Here is a 7,306-nt window from a genome sequence, read left to right as displayed (position 1 = left end):
TGTGCTTGCACTAAGTTTTCTAAGATAGATTCTTATCAACAGGGTGAAGGAATACATGTGGTCAGGTTCGGAATGAGGAAACCAAAGAATAAAACTATGTTGGAAAAAGGAGACAATATTTATTTCGGCTCATTATAATTAAAATATAATTGCATCATTCTCCCTTTCCTTTTCCTTCCTCTAATCCCTCCCATGTCGCCTCACTTTCCTCTTTTTCTCTGATTATACTTATTATTATTTAATGATAGTAATTATTATATATAAACAAATATATTACTATACATACTTATAATATGAGTTTTAATAAAATTGGATATGAAAAAGGGATTTAAGATCCATTTTCTTTATTAACTGACTGTGTCAAAAATCTTACTATCTTAACTCTGGCACAAACCATCCTTTACACTGATCTGATCAATACTTAATGCATTCTTATATTACTGAAGAAATCCCTGCTGCTCATTGTATTAGAATCCTTAAACGTACCTTTGAAACATTATGTAAGTGAACAGACTGAAATTCCGGACAATGAAGATGATATTCTTCAATTTAAGTCAATAGAAATTTCATATTCTGAAATTGAGACCTCAAAAGCAAGATGACAACAGAGACTTTGTAGGGCAGCTACAGCTGATGAGAATCTGTCTAGTCCCAGGTGGGCACTGACAGCACCATGCCTGTTAGAAGAAAGGAAGTGACTAGCGAGGGGGGACAAGAGGACCCCAAATAGTCCAGATCTGATATCAGCTCTGCTATTCTTGACAATGGCATCCTTAGTCTGATTCTCTAAAAACTCGTCTGCAAGGAGCATTTGTTAGAAATGTTACCAGGCCACTGAGACTTAAACGCTGCTTTCACAGATGAGTGTTTTATTTAGTGCAAGGCAATGCTTTATTCAAAAGCTCCTTCAGTGACAGATTTTTGTTTGTTTTTTCATTTGTTTATTTTGTTTTTGTGTATGAGAACAACAGAAAGAAAGATGTCAGAGAGAATTAGTACAAAATCAAAGGAGGACTAGAGGAAGGACAGGAAATCACTGTGTGTATGGGAAGGAAAGAGAAGGCAGTAGTTGGAAGTTAGAGTGGACCGTTGGGGAAGAAGAGTAGGATGGCAGGGAGAGGAAAGATGTCATGTGACATGCATGTGTCTGTAGTATATACAGTATGACATTGTCAGAAAATTTAAACAGTGGTAACAGAAAGATAACAAAACTAACTTACACACGCACACACACACGCTGAATCTCAATGTTTTGGTGAGTTAGTTGCATGTGTGGACATAAGATTCTATATAAAAGTTACATAAACATACCATTGAACTACTGTTGTTGGACACTGAAGTCATTTGTAGTGTTTTGCTCTTACAAATAACACTGTGGTGAACCCATACAGGCAGCCCTAGAGACAGTCTTACTGTGTCACTGAAGAAATTGTGTGGGATTTCTTCTTAAGAGGTCTAAGTATTAATCCATAGTGGAGTTATTTCCTCTGTGAAGTTATATAGCCCAGGAACTTTTGTTTTATGTATTTTCCTACTCATTTTAATCTTTGTAATGTGATAGCTAACTTTGACTGTTTGATTTTCAGTTTTTAATCAGTTTGTTTTTTTACCTTGCACTATATCTTATATGTATGTTTTTGCTTATGTCTCTTCACAATTTCCCCATCAGAGCCTTCGTTTTTTCCTTACAGAGTTATACATTTCTTGTAAATGTAATCTACCTGCTCTGTTCTTCAGATATGTTAGCTCTCAAATGTATTCCCCATCCAAATTTATTGGCTGTTCTATATGCAAACAGCAGTGACTAACATTTTTCAAATGTTGTGGTACCAGTACTGTTTTTACATTTTAAGTAGCTCCTTAGTAGTGAGAGGCATGTTACTGGCATTTTTACTGTACTCTGAATGCGACTGAGGTTAAGTGGTAACAGAGCTTGCCCCTAAATTAGTTATCAATGCAAGGGCATGCCAAATTCATTGTCTGCAGGTAAATTCTTAAACAGGGGCCTTGGTCTAAATGCTTAAGTGGTCCTTTGTATGACTTCCTATGGCAGAAATGTTCAATGGTATTAAAAACCCAAGCTGCTGTCCAGTTTTTTTCTTTTGCTATTGTTGTTGTTGACTAGAGAAAATATTAAAGTGAAGGAAGAACAATGTAGTGTAAGACTCAAGCTACAGTCAATAGAACTGCTAGGCAGAAGTCTGGGATCTCTGCTTAAAGGATGACACCAGCTCAGAGCAATACTACATGACATAAAGTAAATTCTCTGGTGCCTCTTGTCTTCCTCATCATTTCTAGGTGCTCCTATTGTCTGAACCCAAGGGAAAAAAAAAAGAAGGAACAGAGCCCACTGACAAGATGTATCGACTTACATTGTCATCAGTTGGAAAACAGTCTTGAAGATTTCTATCAGTCTCCATTTCCTAGTCATGTGCAGGACACACAGTAGGGTCAGAATATGACACACACTAGGACCAGACAAGAGGCTAATGATAGTTTTGAGAGAGAAAAAACTGCATTTTCAAGTCTTCTTTATCATCTATCACTTTGTGCATACTTCATTATTCAGAGAGGAAAATGAATTATCTGTAAGCCCCCTCCTTATTTTTTTTACTGGACCAAGTGCAACTTAACAGGTAACCAAGAGTGGTATTGAGTACCTTCACACACACAATTTCAGCTATCTATCTGAGAGGTACTATTTAACTGACAACTGAGGCTTGACAGTTTCCTCAGTGTTCCATAATGTTCCATTCTGTCTGCATCCCTGTGAGCTTAGGCAAAGTCTTCCAAATGGATGTACGAGAGCATTCCTTTTTCCATACTTTTAATTAATATTCATATTGGTATTAGTGATGTGGTGACTAGTCTAAAACAAATGAGCAAAAAAATGTAAGCTGTTCTTTGCTTAACTCCACTTTTAACTTTTTTAAAAGTTAAAATATAAAACTTAGAAGTCTTCTCGAGGTATATGAATCTTGCCTTGATCTGAGATCACTGTTTTATTTTTTTTACTTTAAATCTCTGTGTCTCTCTCTCTCTCTCTCTCTCTCTCTCTCTCTCTCTCTATCCCCCTCCTCCCCCCTCACCTCCTCCAACATACTTTTTTTTTATAATAATTAAGATCAATTTTTAGAAACTAGGCACATGTTTTTAAGCCCGGGACTCAGGAAGCAGAGGCAGGCGGATCTCTGAATTTGAGGTCAGCCTGGTCTACAGGCAGGCTCTCAGACAGCCAGGGCTACAGAGAAAACTTATCTTGGAAACAAACAAACAAAAAATCAAAACAACAACAAAACACTGATTATTCAGTTCTTAAACACACTACGTCATTAATACTTTGGGTGGAGCTAGGGATTGAACCTGTGTTGTAGCAGTGAGTTACATTCCAACTAGACTGTTCTGTGTCTGTTACTCACTATGGTTTGCCCAAATGTTTAAATGACCTCAACTGTTGTCTTGAATGGTTAATTTCAAATAGTTTCAAATTGTATGTCTTCCTGGTTCTTCTTTCCTTAGTTTCTCCTCAAGAGAGACTTGTTCTTTGTGGTACATTTAGGGTTACCGTTAGCTTGTTTTGTATTTACAGAGGAGCAACCTGTGATACTGTCTTAACTCATAAACCCAACCAAACCTGCTGCCATTAAGTATAATTTAAATTAAGGAGTAAAAGTGTTCAATTGTGGATATATTTATGTTTGAAGTAGTCTACGGGTATCTAAAGTCAAAACAATTTGGGTTTTAGGTAGTGGATGATGATGGCTTTTTCAAAATAGTCTAGAAATAAGTGTTGTACTGAAATACAATTATTATTGCTAACCAAATGTGCATTATCTAATATTCTTTTATGCATGTAAGCATAATAAACATAATTTCTCCTATAATTTGAGAGAAGCAAACTTAATAATTGCAGAGATCAGCTCAGTAATAGCAGTAAGAAAAATAGACATGAGAAAGCAGGGTGATGTCATAAGTTACAAGTGCAAGTTTTAACAACAGTGACAAAACAAAGCAAAACAAAATGACAGTACATAACCAAACACACCAAAAATTTAGCTTAAAAATATCATCACTTTTTAATGGAAAAAGTCAATTTATAAATTGTCTCTGGGGTTTATTCTGACTTAAACTCTTGGCACAACCATAACTAACACAGAGGCTCTAATGATGTCTCTGCTGGTTTGTCATGAACCCACATGCATTGGATGCTTATGGAGTTAGTTCCATGGAAGTGCTAAGCCTCTCAGTATAACATGAACACTGACACTGAGAGCATCAGTTTGTTTCTGAAGCTTGTAAAATTGGCAGAAAAGTATATTGTCTAGGGTACTCTAATGGTGCCAGGAGGTGCTGTGTTTCTGGAGAGCATGGGGACACTCAAAATTCCGGATCCAACAAGAGTCTAGAAATAGTGATTTTTTTTTAAGGTTCTAAATTTTATTACTGGACAGACACCCTACTTTAGACACAAGTAAGCCTCCAGGTTAAAAATGTTGAAATCCATCAGGTAGGGCTGACTGATGACCATAGTTCAGTATAAACCCTCAGTCTTGTCACTGTGTAAATCCTTACAGACCCAGCTTCGTTCTCCTCCAGTGTCTTCTCTTAGAGTTGTACCTGATTTTGTTACCAGTTTTCATCCGGATCCACTGAGGAATTGGACGATTTTGCTTTTGTTTCATGGCCAGGAATCGCTTGATTCTGAAAGTCTTGTGAGAAGACATGGCGAGAAGCCGAATCAGGCGCAGTGCGCACGATGGCGGGGAGGGAGGGGGGGAAGGAGAAGAGAAAGGCCAGGCCGGAAGAACGAGATTAGAAGACCAAAATAGTGATTTTTTTAAAGGTAATTTATTTCTATGCCATTTTGTTTTATTCTAAAGTTCTTCCTTGGTATATTAAAGATGAATTATATAATGCAATCACATAGATTTTGATTCTATATCGTTACGTAATGGTTTATTCCAGAAAGATTAAATAGTTAAATGTTGAAATGTTAGACAGTGCTTTTTACACATTTTATCATTGTTATTTTGTTACACACAATGCTGTAAAAAACAATTTTCATGACATCTAAGGTGCAATTTTTAAAGTCTCACTATATATATATATATATATATATATATATATATATCTTTCAAAAATTAATACTGCCACTTTTGCAACCATACATATTATAGTTACTAGACTTTAAAAGAGTGGATTCAGTGCATATGTCAGTCAATGACATCATGCTTTCTTTTTTGTAAATTTATTATTTCAGAATTTTGAAGCCAGATAGGGTATTCACTTTGTGTATTTCCTTGTATAAGAGTTAGGCAATCTCCCATGGAGACATACATTCTTGGCACCATCTGTTTTCCTGGTGGGAAACTGTATTCCTATGGTGTGAGAGGACTCACAATCACTGCCTGCGCTTTTGAGAACAAACTTCCTGTCTGGAGGAAAAGGCATCATGAACATCCTGCTGTGTATGAACACCTATGACCTAGGTCAGACCTTCAAAATGTATCTCAGCTGCCAAAAGAGCTCATCTTCTGACTTCCTGCCTTCTTTACCTTCCTATCTCAGAGTCTAGATGAAACATTGTTTTAGGCATATCAGATTCTGCTTGGGTCCTCTTGTGTGAGAGAAATGAGCTGTAGGGATCCCTCCTGTGTCTCTCCTGTTTATATCCACCGCCACGATGCTACCAGGAGCCCTTGGGAACTACACTATGAAGAGATCTTTCCTAATTGTTTTTTTTTTTTTTTGCTTCAGATTTATCATGATCCCATGTTCACAAACTATTGCTTATTTCTTTCCTCATTGGGAGAATATTCATACGTTTGAATCTACAAGGAATTCTACTCAGAGTTCTAGTACTCATTTTTCTAGCTAAGTACATGGTTTTGATTTAAATTCCTTTTTATTAATGAGAAAGAACAATATCTATGTTCTACGGATGCTAATGGCAGTCACTCTTGGGAACCGAGCATGGTGCAAATTGTTTTCTGGCCGTCATCTGGATCCTACACCAGCTGTGTCTACCGATACTCGTCATTCATATGTAACAGTTACAGAGAATGTGAGAGATTATATAATTTCCTCAAAGCTACATAGAAGATGATAGAGAGATAAATATTGTCTGATAATTATGACCCAATCAACATGAATGCCTGGAACAAATGAGTAGAAATGGTAGCTCTTTAGAGACTCAGAGTACACTGAGCCAGCAAAGGAAGTGGTCTTAAGACTATACAAATAAGGCTTGTGTTTGGAATTCAAAACCAAGAAGTGTTTAGACTATCCATTTAGAATAAAAGCATGAGAAGCCAACTAGTAGTCAAATTCCCAACAGAGAGGGAATAAAAGCAGATGTACTCCATGTAAGGAGAGGGAGGTGAGCTGTGTTCCCTAATGGAGTTAGGCTTGAAGACTCTGGAGTGGGAGAGTGGTGTGTACAGTATATTTTAGTTTACTGATATTAAATGGAAAGTATGAATTAGCTACTCGCAACAGACATTTAAAGAATATTTAGGAAGTCTTTAATGTAGAAAAACAGCTCTGAACAAGTCAATGGCCAGAATGAATGGATATCTATTAGCAAGGGACAATCAGAAATATCTGTGGAATGTCAGATAGTAGGGATTTGGGAAAATGAAGAGTAAAAGATTCACTGAATAGAACACAATACCACTAGATAAATAATGCAGCCGCATACCATCCTTTTATTGTGGAGAAAGTAGCAGCTGAGAATAGAAAGTTCCGATGACTCAGAGCCTCTAGAACATTAGCAGCATGGCTTCTGAGCACAGCCCAATACTCTTTCAGTCAATATTCCTTGTAAGATCCTAATATGGTGAGATGAAGATGATGCTGTGCTAATATGTGCTGCTCATTTCCCACATCCCCCACAGGTAAGCTGTCCCTTGCAGCATTCCTCAGAGTGACTGCCCTTCCCACAGTGCCACCACAATGCTTCATCACATTTTCTGCTTCCAAGAATTAGAAACATCGAGATTAAAGCTTATCTTACCCAGCATCTTTCCAGAGCAATCGAAGTATATTCTGGAAAAATATGTTTGAAAGCATTTATTTAGACATAATGTTTTAAAATTTTGGGATTTGGCAGAAGGCAGATGAGCTTCTTATGTCTGTTATGCCTATGAACAAAAAGAAAATGATATGCATATAGACTATGTCATTTTTCAAGTAAAAAGAATATAGCTATGGACCCCTATAAATCACTCCCAGAGAAGATAGAGTTGTTTGAGATTTGGTGCTCAAGAATTTTCTAAGCACCCAATGGTAAAAAGTGAAATATTTC

At 36.8% G+C, this 7,306-nt stretch overlaps 1 pseudogene; it reads right to left on the bottom strand.

Moving 5' to 3' along the window:
- Window positions 1-4,501: 4,501 nt before the first annotated feature.
- On the bottom strand, window positions 4,502-4,727 carry LOC114639825 (annotated as a pseudogene).
- Between the last annotated feature and the right edge of the window lie 2,579 nt (window positions 4,728-7,306).

Source organism: Grammomys surdaster, unplaced genomic scaffold (assembly GCF_004785775.1).
Source record: "Grammomys surdaster isolate TR1022 unplaced genomic scaffold, NIH_TR_1.0 125752, whole genome shotgun sequence".
Classification (NCBI taxonomy): domain Eukaryota; kingdom Metazoa; phylum Chordata; class Mammalia; order Rodentia; family Muridae; genus Grammomys; species Grammomys surdaster.
Note: the sequence above shows the minus strand (reverse complement) of the source record. Positions and strands in the feature narration are given on the sequence as shown.